The sequence below is a fragment of the Fundulus heteroclitus genome, unplaced genomic scaffold (genome assembly GCF_011125445.2).
Source record: "Fundulus heteroclitus isolate FHET01 unplaced genomic scaffold, MU-UCD_Fhet_4.1 scaffold_58, whole genome shotgun sequence".
In the NCBI taxonomy this organism is placed as follows: domain Eukaryota; kingdom Metazoa; phylum Chordata; class Actinopteri; order Cyprinodontiformes; family Fundulidae; genus Fundulus; species Fundulus heteroclitus.
In genome coordinates, this window is record NW_023397011.1 from 1,167,765 (window position 1) to 1,180,215 (window position 12,451).

The following is a 12,451-nucleotide window of genomic DNA, read 5'->3' on the forward strand; positions in this document are numbered from 1 at the left end:
CTGTTGACGAGTGTTTTACCTGAGAGCAGGGGGGAAAATCCTATTTGTAATTAAAGGGGAAGTCCGGTCGGAGGAGGTATACCACATGGTATCCCTCCGCCCCTCTGGTCGGTAAGCATCTGTGCATTCCAGCATGTGCTGGAACGCTTTTATATTTTAATATTTATACAATAATGACCACCTGCCCTATTTACTAGGGGGCAAATATAACTCAAGTCACTTCAGCGCGATCTCTCCTCCGCTGCAGCGCCGGTAAAACCGTGCTGCGGCGGAGCGCGCGCGCACACACACACACACACACACACACACACACACACGCGTATATATATATCTCTTGGGGGACCCGACTGAGTTTGCACTGGAAATAAGTCCGGTTTCTGTCAAGAAACTCTTCTAAAAAAATCCATATCGCTATCAGATGATGATAGCTCCAGGGAACTCCCATCACTGTCACTAAGTACTTCATCACTCTCTGCTTCGTACAGAGCACCAGTCGTCACCATGTTGGAAAATAGTGCTTCGTTGCTCAACAGCGGGTCCGCTGAGTGACGTCACAAAATGGGAGGTGACAGTACTATTCTTGACCAAGATGGATTCCTCCACATAAACATGATTAAATGAAAATTATTCTTAATTTAAAAAACGTATAATTTATTGCACAGTATGTAGTAGTTTTATATTTAAAGTACTTTCAGCAGTTTGAATTCTGATTTTGACTGGACTTCTCCTTTAAATATAACTAGGTCTACGTCATCAGTGTCACCAACACCAGAATGATTTCAGACAGCGGAGCCACCCGCGCAGCGATCAGCTGATAACTGATCAATGAAAATGCTGCATGTGCTGGAACGCTTTTAAATTTTAATATATGCACCATTAGCCCTGTCGTTGGAGAACCATTCCAGCCCCTTCAGTTTCGGTTTCAGCTCAAGCCTCTCTGTTGACGAGTGTTTTACCTGAGAGCAGGGGGGAAAATCCTATTTGTAATTAAAGGGGAAATCCGGTCGGAGGAGGTATACCACATGGAACGCTGGAGATAGGCACCAGCAACCCCCGCGACCCCATGAGGGATTAAGCGGTTTGGAAAATGGAAAAAAATGGAGACTTTGGGAATTCACACATCAAAGCCACAATGCCTTGAAACCGGTTTCAAGACATAATGAACAGGGGCAGATTTAGGAAATTTGGGGCCCAAGGCAAAGAAAGGCATGGAGCCCTCTGAATTGTGAAGACTACACATTAAACAGACCCATTATATACAGATACAAAAATTTTGATAGAATAGATATACATTATTTTTTCTACCTTTTGTCCCTCTCTTATACCTTTTCTTGTTGTTTTCCTCTATGTTTTCTTTTGTCCCTTTTTCTAGTAGACAAGCCATGATCTGCTTATCTGTTCTCCATTTTTATTTGAATGAAATAATAGCTGGAAGTAAATCTGTGCCCGTCTCCATTTCTTGGCAAGATCCTGTTCTTCACCTGGAGCGGTCCTCTCAGTACTATTGAGCAGCGTGCACGATCAGACAGCTGATTGGCCAGAGCTGGGTCATCTTCAGGAAGTACACTGTGCTGACTGCTTACCAGCAGAGTGGATGATGCTGGACTCTCTCAGTCTGGTGGAACAACATCATTATCAAAGCCTGGCTGGATAATCGGGGCCCCCAGGAACTTGGGGACCCTAGGCAACTGCCTAGTTTCACCTAATGGGAAATCCGCCCCTGATAATGAAATATATGCACTTCTACAACAAAGACAACCGTTTGGAACATGTGAAAACGGATAAATTTGCTGCTATTTCAAACATCTGGCAACAGTTTGTACAGAACTGTGTGTGTCCTACATTCCAGGGCAACATATTCCTGTTGATGAGCAGTTATTTCCATCAAAGGTTCGTTCTCCCTTTCTGCAATACATTGCATCCAAGCCTGATAAATTTGGAATTAAGTTTTGGATTGCAGTGGATCTGGACAAAAAATACATGTGTAATGCTATCCCCTATTTGGGAAAAGATTCCTCCCACCCCACAGGAGAAAGGCTGTCTGAGAACGTTGTTGTAAAACTGATGGAGCCATTTATGGACCAGGGCAGGACTGTAACTATGGACAATTTGATGAACTTTGTAACAGGTTTATGCAGGAAAAGGCAATACAAGAAGAAAAGATGAGACAGCATCGTGAGATGAAGAGACGTTTTCATGGTAAAACAACACAGAGCCAGGTGCGCAATCTTTGCAACAGGAACCACAGCACTGAGCGTTGTGTGCACTGCACAAAGTATACCTGTCACAAATGCAGGAAGGACTCACCTTGGGTTTGTGGAAACTGCTAAATGGGACAGTTGTAGCTTTATATGTAGTGCTTTTCCTTGGGTGAAATCAATGTTACTCCAATACTGAAGTCATACTTCTTGTCATTTTCTAAGCTGAAATGTTGAATGACATAAAAAGGCGAGACAAGACAAAATACAATTATTCTCTAAGTTGTTCTTTCTTTCACATAGTGAGCTTTACAATATAAATGAGTCTGTTGGTGAATGGACAATATAAATAGGCTCTGCCCTGCCTTGTTGGAAAAGCATGGCTATGACCTGTTCTCAGCTCAGGAACTAGGACCCGTCACAGGTTATTTGGATTACAATAGGGATAGTTAGCAAGGTAGAGTGAATACACAAACTTGAAGAGGGGAGGGGGGCTTGCAAGAAAACTGAAATTCTCTGGGACTTCTAGTGTTAAGATAGATGTCTGTGGTGGGATGGTGTTCCGCCCTCCCAACCACACACACCAGGTGTAGCAATTGATTGGTGGGCGGGGCAGATAGCTTTAAAGCTGAGCAGTCTGCTGCGAGGTGCGTGTGCCTTGTTTCCTTTACTGTATGTCGGCTCCCCGAGTGGCTGGTGTGCTCGATTCACTCATCCAGAATAGTAAGTGCCGTTTTTGCCGTCTGGGCTGGGATTGTTGTCGGGTTCTGGTGCAATACCTGCCGTGCGTTTCTGCAGCGTTGCGCGGCTGCCGTTGGCGGCTGCAGTTGGAGGTTGGTGCGGCGAGTGGCTTCCATCCGGCCCCCGCCTGCTGATCCGCTCCCTCCCTGGTTGGCTGTGTCACCACATCTGGGTAAGCTACCTGTTTAGAACTTAATTTATCTTACCTGCATCCAGGGTTAACAAGTTCTCTAATTTAGGATTCGTTTGGAGTTGCAGCACTTGGACGCTCCTGCTGTCTTGTCTTGCCGGTTTTGTGTGGGCCGCTCCCGACGGAGCCTGCTGACGCTTGGGCTGGCCGAACGAGCGGGGCACGACTCCTCTGACCCCATGAAAGGACATTAGAAGTCGGACAACGACAATTTGTCCCATCATTTGCAGTGGTTGTGTTCTTTTCTTTGCCGTTTGTTTGCTTATTATTTAAATTACTAATTTGTTTGTTTTCCTTTGTTTTGACTTACTAATTTATTTTTTTTGCATTGCATGTTTTGTTTTCATTTTTAGGAGTAATTTACCTTGTCCTTGTTTTGATGCCTTTTCCTTCTAGGGGTTGAGTAGTGGGCCTGAGGCCATGTTTTAAAAGAAAAATGTTTTAATGAAATTGGTTAATAAATCATTGTAGACTACTCCGTGCTCTGGTGCGTCTTGTCTAAAAGATCAACCCCTCGGCTGGTCACATTTGGCGTCGTCGACAGGATCGCACCATTGAACACGGACTTGTCTTTGTTTTTTTATTTTATTTATTTTTTGTGTGTGTTTAGGGTCTTAGCTGTGTTTTTTTTATGGTGGTGTAAGACAAGACAGCAGTAGCTATCCAAGGAAGACTTAACTGTGGGTTCAGGATTTATTTTCACTGTTTCTTTTGGTTCTTGAGTTTCCTTTTGGTAGTTTTCCCCTGTAGGTATGGAGGAGGTGGCAGGCCGCCCAGTGGATGGAGTTGGTCGGCGGCATGTGACAGTTGGAGGTTCGCTGGGCGCCGCTCCTTCCCCAGCTGTAGCTGGTGGTGTCATGCCTGCTGGAGCTGTAGTTGCTGAGCGGTTGGTGATTGTGCCCAGGGACCGGCGATGTCCCATGTTCGATGGTAGGACTGGCATTGGGATTGGTGAGTGGATCGAGGAGGCCCAATCATGTATTCGGGCCCGCCATTTGTCAACAGCAGACCAGGCTTTCTTCCTTTTTGATCATCTAGAGGGGGAAGCAAGGGAGGAAATAAAGTACCGCACCAGTGCAGAGAGGAATGATCCAGCTAAGATCTTGGCTATTTTGAGGGAGTTGTATGGTTGTACCGAGTCCTACGTAACTATTCAGCATGCATTTTTTTCTAGGAAGCAGCAAGAGGAGGAAACACTGTTGCAGTTTTCCCTAGCATTGATGGCCCTTATGGAACCAGTTAAGCAGAATGCTCCTGATGGGTTGTTGAATGCTGATGTTCTGCTGCGTGACCAGTTTGTAGAATATGTGTTGGATAGTGCTCTCCGCCGGGAACTTAAGCAGTATGTTCGGGGTCATCCCACTGCCACCTTGTTGGATGTGCGTGGGGAGGCAATTCGGTGGGAGAGGCAAGGGTTTCCAGGTGGCGCTGGGGAGCGTAGTTATTCCCTCCCATCTACTTATGCGCTGCAGTACGGGGTGTATGGCAGCTCTCGGCTAACTCCACCTACTGCTGGCTGCTCTGAGTTTAGTGAGTTAAGGGAACTTCTAAAACAGCAACAAGAACAGATTAATCAACTCACCCAGTGTATTGCTTCTCTGCAGACTTCTTTACCACAGGTGCAGCATCCTCGTCCAGGTTCTGTGGTCTGCCACAGGTGCCAACAGCCGGGTCACTTTGCCAGAGAGTGTGATGGTGAGCGGGTTCGTGCCAGGGTTAACTCTGTGGCAAGGCCAGCTAATGTTAACCAGGCGGAAAACTAGCACCCACTGAGCTGTCGAGCCACAGCTCAGGTGGGGTAATAGCAGGCTCGCAAACAGCAGCCGCGTCAAAATTGTTGGCACCCTGCCCAGTCATCGATGTCGTCATGAATGGTGTCTCTTACTTGTTTAGTGGATACAGGTTCCATGGTGTCGACAATCACAGAGAGCTGTTTTCAGGAACATTTTGCATCATTGGGGCATGATAGCCTTCAGTCATGTCACTGGCTGCAGCTTCGTGCAGCCAATGGTCTTTCCATCCCATACATTGGCTATTTAGAGTTGGATGTCACTCTGTGTGACAAAGTGCTTCCTCATTGTGGAATTCTGGTTGTGAAGGACCCCATTAATGTTGGTTCTTCTGTTCCTGGCATTTTGGGAATGAACATAATTAATCGTGTCTACCAAGAACTTTTTGGGGCACATGGAGGCTCTTTCTTTGATTTACCTTCAGTAACACAGTCCCCTGGTCCAGTTGTGGAGGCCCTGCAGCAGTGTCATCAAGCAGCAGCTAAGTCCCCAGCACAGTTGACTGGTGCTGTTAGGGTCCGGGGCCCTCGACCAGTGAGGATAACGGGTGGGGTTATGAAATTCGTAGCTGCAACCTGCCCTGAACAACTTGCTGGTCAGGTTTTATTGTTTGAGCCTCCGGAGTCCGGCTTACCAGCTGGCTTATTAGCCTCTCCATGTCTTATTCAGGCTGTGCACGGTACTGCATATGTTCCTGTCCTAAATTTTGGAACTACTGATGTTGTACTCTATCCCCGATCTCACCTTGGTTTGTTGAGTCGAACGGAAGTGGTTAGCCTGCCCCGTGATGTGACAGAAATAAGGCCCTGTGCTACAGTTTCTTCTCAGGTCGCTCTTGGTCCAGAACAGAGTTTGCTTGAGTCTGTTGACTTGTCTGCCTGACCGAAACTGAACAAAGGCAGGTCCAGTCGCTTCTACAGCAGTACAGCTCTGTCTTTTCTGCCCATGAAGGTGACTTGGGGTGCACTAATCTGGTTTCCCATGACATTCCCCTGTTTGATGATGTCCCGGTCAGGCAGAGGTACCGACGTATCCCTCCCTCAGAGTACGAGGTTGCCAAGTCGCACATCAACCAGCTCCTACAGAACCAGGTAATAAGGGAGAGCAGCAGTCCTTATGCCTCTCCCATCGTTCTTGTTAGGAAGAAAGACGGCAGCCTGCGTATGTGTGTAGATTACCGTCAGCTTAACAGCAAGACGAGAAAAGATGCTTTTCCATTGCCTCGCATTGAGGAAAGCCTGGACCATCTTTCTGGGGCCCAGTGGTTTTCCACCCTAGATCTAGCCAGTGGGTACAATCAGGTTCCTGTATCCGAACAGGACAAGTCAAAAACTGCTTTTTGTACGCCATTTGGACTCTTTGAGTGGAACCGTATGCCCTTTGGACTTTGTAATGCACCTAGTACCTTTCAGCGTCTTATGCAGAGGATGTTTGGGGACCAGCAGTGCCAGTCTCTTCTTTTGTATTTGGATGACATCATTGTGTTTTCAGGTTCAGTCTCCCAGCACATTGAGCGTCTGGAAACGGTTCTTGCTCGGCTCCAGAGAGAAGGTCTGAAGGTAAAGCTTGAAAAGTGTTCATTTTTCAAGCGACAGGTTAAATACTTGGGGCACCTTATCTCAGATAAAGGTGTAGCTACAGACCCAGCCAAGACTGAAGCAGTGGCTAAATGGCCACGTCCCACACATGTTTCAGAGCTTCGCTCCTTTTTGGGCTTTGCAAGTTATTACAGGCGTTTTGTGGAGGGTTTTGCTAGGCTAGCGGGTCCTCTTCATAGGCTGGTGGCACAACAAGTGGGCACAAAGCCCAGGAAGGGGTCTGGCCAAGCTTTTCAATCTGCTTGGACATCAGAGTGTGAGGAGAGCTTTGAGGCCTTAAAAGTTAAATTAATATCTGCACCAGTGTTGGCATATGCTGATTTTTCACGTCCCTTCATTCTAGAGACTGATGCCAGTCACAGTGGACTCGGGGCAGTACTGTCACAGGAAACAGAGGATGGAGTGAGGCCCGTTGCATATGCCAGTCGAGGTCTTAAACCTTCAGAGCGTAACATGGCTAATTATAGCTCCATGAAGTTGGAGTTTCTGGCATTAAAATGGGCCATGACTGAGAAGTTCCGGGAGTATCTTTTGGGCCACCGGTGTATGGTTTACACAGATAACAACCCGTTGAGTTATTTTCAGTCTGCCAAGCTTGGTGCCATGGAGCACCGTTGGGTTGCTCAACTTGCTGCTTTTGATTTCGATATTAAGTATCGTTCTGGACGCAGCAATAATAATGCTGATGCACTCTCCCGCCAGCCAACATCAGGTGCCAGCCTGGCAGAACTCTTGTCATGTACCTCTGTCCCAGATGTTCTTCAGTGTGCCCCATGTCCTGCTCCATTATCAGTAACCCAATCTATGGTGACTGTTTTGCTGTCTCATTCTTTGTCTGATCTTTGTGCTTTGCAGGAAGCTGATCCTCTCCTGAAGGACATTTTGGGTTTTTGGAGGAGGCAGGTTTATCCTACTCCTGAGGAGAGGCAGCGCTTTCCCAAATTATCCTTGGTTCTTTTGAGACAGTGGGGTCGTCTCGTGGAGAGAGATGGGGTGGTGTACCGTCGGGTCCATCGGTCAGATGGTGATGAGGAGGTCTTACAGCTGGTTTTGCCGTCAGTTCTTAAACCGGACGTTCTGACTCAATTACATCAAGAGCATGGACACCAGGGTGTGGAGCGCACCACAGAGTTGGTACGGCAGCGCTGTTACTGGCCTGGGATGTCTAATGACATCAAAAAGTGGGTACAAGAGTGTCAACGGTGCCAGGTTGCTAAAAATGTACCATCTAGCTCTGGCACTTTCATGAGTCATTTGTTGGCTTCTCGGCCAAACGAGATTGTTGCCATGGATTTTACCATGTTGGAACCTTCACAAAATGGTCTGGAAAACGTTCTTGTAATTACTGATGTATTTAGTAAGTACACCATTGCTGTTCCAACTCGGGATCAGAAGGCAGCCACTGTTGCCCAGATTTTGCTCACTGAATGGTTCTTTAGATTTGGGATTCCAAGTCGCATTCATTCAGATCAGGGTCGGAGTTTTGAGAGTGCGTTAATTCAGCAGCTCTGTAACCTGTATGGGGTTAAAAAGTCGTGCACTACCCCTTACCACCCTGCTGGAAACGGGCAGTGTGAGCGCTTTAATAGAACACTTCATAATCTGCTGCGCACTTTACCAATGTCTAGGAAACGGGATTGGGCTTCCTGTCTTCCACAAGTGCTCTTCTGTTATAACACTACCCCTCATCAGAGCACTGGCGAGTCTCCTTTTTTTCTTATGTTTGGCCGTGAACCTCACCTGCCTGTGGATTTCTTGTTGGGTCGCATTCGGGACCCTGCACCAGGTGAAGTGGTGGACTGGCTGGCTGAGCATCAGACCAGGTTAACTATGGCGTTCCGTCATGCTCAGGATCACTTGTTGGCAGCTGCAGGGCGTAGAAAAGAGCATCATGATCAGGGCATCCGGGAGGTTTCATTGCAGGAGGGACAGTGGGTTTACCTGCGTGATCATAGTGCTAGAGGTCGCCATAAAATCCAGGACCTCTTTAGCCCGGTTATCCATCAAGTCGTGAGAGCTCCAACAGCTGGAGGGCCGGTTTATACTGTGGCTCCTGTAGGTGATTTGCAGAGAACTCGAAAGGTGCATCGTGACATGCTTAAGGCTCGGGTCGGGCCAGAGACTACACCAGTACCCCTGCAGTTAAAACCTACCGTGCCTTCAGGGGGGCTGGATGACTCTTTGGAGGATGATTTGTGCTTATTGGTTCCCGATACTTCAGTACCATCCACCTCTGCAGCTCCAAGGTTGTCTCCACAGGTTGCCTCAGGACATGGTCACCCTGCTCAAATTTCTGAGACAGCTCCTCTACCCTTGCGTCACACTGTTCGTTCCAGGGCTGGTCAGCATTCGAATGTCCATCACCTTCCTCGACCTGTGGGTTATACTGCAGGATCTAGTCAGCCAGTCTCCAACTCCCAGTTAGCAGTTTTTCGTCCTTGGTGCTGAGGTTTGTAGGTTCATCGTCGGGGCAACGATGCAACACCGGGGGGTAGAATGTGGTGGGATGGTGTTCCGCCCTCCCAACCACACACACCAGGTGTAGCAATTGATTGGTGGGCGGGGCAGATAGCTTTAAAGCTGAGCAGTCTGCTGCGAGGTGCGTGTGCCTTGTTTCCTTTACTGTATGTCGGCTCCTCGAGTGGCTGGTGTGCTCGATTCACTCATCCAGAATAGTAAGTGCCGTTTTTGCCGTCTGGGCTGGGATTGTTGTCGGGTTCTGGTGCAATACCTGCCGTGCGTTTCTGCAGCGTTGCGCGGCTGCCGTTGGCGGCTGCAGTTGGAGGTTGGTGCGGCGAGTGGCTTCCATCCGGCCCTCGCCTGCTGATCCGCTCCCTCCCTGGTTGGCTGTGTCACCACATCTGGGTAAGCTACCTGTTTAGAACTTAATTTATCTTACCTGCATCCAGGGTTAACAAGTTCTCTAATTTAGGATTCGTTTGGAGTTGCAGCACTTGGACGCTCCTGCTGTCTTGTCTTGCCGGTTTTGTGTGGGCCGCTCCCGACGGAGCCTGCTGACGCTTGGGCTGGCCGAACGAGCGGGGCACGACTCCTCTGACCCCATGAAAGGACATTAGAAGTCAGACAACGACAATTTGTCCCATCATTTGCAGTGGTTGTGTTCTTTTCTTTGCCGTTTGTTTGCTTATTATTTAAATTACTAATTTGTTTGTTTTCCTTTGTTTTGACTTACTAATTTATTTTTTTTGCATTGCATGTTTTGTTTTCATTTTTAGGAGTAATTTACCTTGTCCTTGTTTTGATGCCTTTTCCTTCTAGGGGTTGAGTAGTGGGCCTGAGGCCATGTTTTAAAAGAAAAATGTTTTAATGAAATTGGTTAATAAATCATTGTAGACTACTCCGTGCTCTGGTGCGTCTTGTCTAAAAGATCAACCCCTCGGCTGGTCACATGTCCAACTTGATAAACACAGGTTTGCATGAAGTGTCCATGATGAGCAAGCTTGAAGCGAATATGGAGAGGAAAAACTCCCCTTTGGGAATAAACCTCTGGCAGAACCGGGCCCAACATGGTGGTCTTCTGCTGGACCAATAACGAGGTGATAGGGAGTGCTGAAGATAGGGAGAAAACACTCTGATGGGTTGAGGATGGAGGAACGTCATGGAAGCTAGATGAACTCAGGTACGATGGTGGAGAAGGGGTTGGGGGTGGGTTGAATCGGACATCTGATTCGAAATCCGACATGATGCGATGCTGTTTGCGCTTGCTGGTTAGCAGGTTGAGACGTGGATTTGAAGTTGCTTTTAAGATGAGCGCGGGATGCTGATTGGGCTTCATGGAAGTGCGGTTCATAGCTGATTGGCTCACATCAGAGTGGATCGGCCTCTGATTGAATAGAGGCAGGCGATGAGTTTCTTCAATTGAACTTCCGCTTTAGCTTCATTTGGGTATTTTTGTCTGGATTCAGAAACGGTAACCCTCTTTGCTGTGGGATTTATAGATTTTTCGAAAATCGCTCCAGAGTGCAGAAAAGTCCACACTCCCTCAATACAAGTCCTATGGGGACTCTCCAAAAATCACACCAAAAAATCCAAAATGACACCTGTTTTCAAATCATTGCCTCTCCTAAACCGTTGACTGTACAGACATGAGCCTTGCACTGATTCATCTCCAGATCCTCCTGGCTCTCACAAAAAAGGAATTTTTGGATTACTTTTACCGTTCTGCTGCGGGAACAATTTGTTAGGGAGTAGCATATCTGTATATCGCTGAAACAGTTTCAGACTAAAACCTTCAAAAATATTCACTTTTTTACATCATTGTCACGCTTAGACAAATTTTTGCACATACATGAAAATAACCATGATTATCCTTCAAAGCTTTGCCATACTCAGTCAAAAAATTATATTGCTATATCTTGTACTTTTTGAGTCAGGGCAAGTTGTTTGAGGATAAGATTTTCGATTTTCTTCAAGTTTTCCCCTTTTTTCCATGATTTTATGTGCCTTTATTAAAATATTTTTAACAAGAACAGATGCATATTATTGTGTCCCATTGTGTCTCAGACTCTGGTGCTGCACACGCCCAGCTGCATGGCAGTGAGTTTCCATAGCAACAGTGCACCAGTCTAATTTTGAATGAATGAATGGAATAATGGATGGATGTCTGCGTTTAATACAGTATGTGGCCTATGTATAACAAACACACACATGCACATGCAAACACACACTCGCTCGCCCTTTCGTTCTCTCTTTCTCTCCATTTTAAGGGTAATTTCACATATTTTCTCACTTTTTCATTTTTAATTTGTATTGCCGTTCGGCCTCTGACCCCAGCAGGACCCTTTAGCAGGCCCAGCAGCGACCCATTAGGGCTATATAGTGCCACCGACCTGTGGGAAATGGTACTACACCAACATTTGGTCAAATGTTCACTTTTGGCCTCAGATTTGGTGAGGCTGTGTTGCTGAAGGAGGCCTATCTGAAGATGACCTTATGTGACCTTCAACATTTTCCCCTTTTTAGACACTTCACAATGGAAAATTTAAACCAAACTCAGAGTACCATCTCCCGATGATATTCAAGACAAATGGCAGATTTCCAGCTAATATGAACTCTGCAACCATCAGTCTTCTGCTTAAGCCAGGCAAAGATCCTATGTTGCCCACCAGTTATCGTCCCATATCCTTAATCAACGTAGATATTGAAATAATATGTAAAGCTTTTGCAAAACGATTAAAGTCACTCCTTTCATAATCCACCCAGACCAAACTGGTTTTATCAGAGGAAGGCAGTCATCCACAAACACACGCAGATTACTTAATTTAATAGATTATTCCTACAGTACAAATAATAAAACTATTATAATGTCTTTAGATGCAGAAAAAGCATTTGATAGAGTAAATTGGAATTTTTTATTCGCTACTCTGCATAAATTTGGTTTTGGCAATTTTTTTATAAATTGGTAAAATAATGTATACAGCTTTCCTACAGCCTGTGTCAGGACAAATAATCAAACATCTTCCAGCTTTTGTCTTCAGAGGGGCACTAGGCAAGGATGCCCACTTTCCCCCTCACTTTTTGCCATTTTTATTGAACCTCTAGCAGCAACAATTAGACAAACAAAGGTTATTAAAGATATAAAATGCATGAATATAGAGCATAAGATTAGTCTTTATGCTGATGATGTATTACTCTGTCTTCAGCACTCAAACTCTTCCCTTTCTCAAGTAATTAGATTACTAGAATCCTTCTCAAAGGTTTCTGATTACTCTATAAACTGGTCTAAATCTACGGTACTGCCAATTAATTGCTCTTTCCAAAACCCCCTAGATTTACATTTGCGCTCAGGAAATATCACATATTTGGGTATCACTGTGTCGTCTAAACTTGCGGATTTAGTAAAACCTAATCACATCCCACTTTAAAAAAAGATAGAAGATGACCTGGATAGATGGAAATCGCTTCCAATTTCAC

The 12,451-nt window shown here is 46.1% G+C and overlaps 2 long non-coding RNA genes across 2 annotated transcripts; both read left to right on the forward strand.

The window, feature by feature from the left end:
* The first annotated feature begins 2,749 nt into the window (after positions 1-2,749).
* LOC118561179 lies at positions 2,750-3,626 on the forward strand. Its single transcript, XR_004929841.1, has 3 exons — positions 2,750-2,921; positions 2,997-3,111; positions 3,179-3,626. It is a non-coding gene; the product is annotated as an uncharacterized LOC118561179 (long non-coding RNA).
* Positions 3,627-9,135: 5,509 nt separating this feature from the next.
* On the forward strand, positions 9,136-9,918 carry LOC118561178. The gene is made up of 3 exons (XR_004929840.1): positions 9,136-9,192; positions 9,268-9,382; positions 9,450-9,918. It is a non-coding gene; the product is annotated as an uncharacterized LOC118561178 (long non-coding RNA).
* Positions 9,919-12,451: the final 2,533 nt, after the last annotated feature.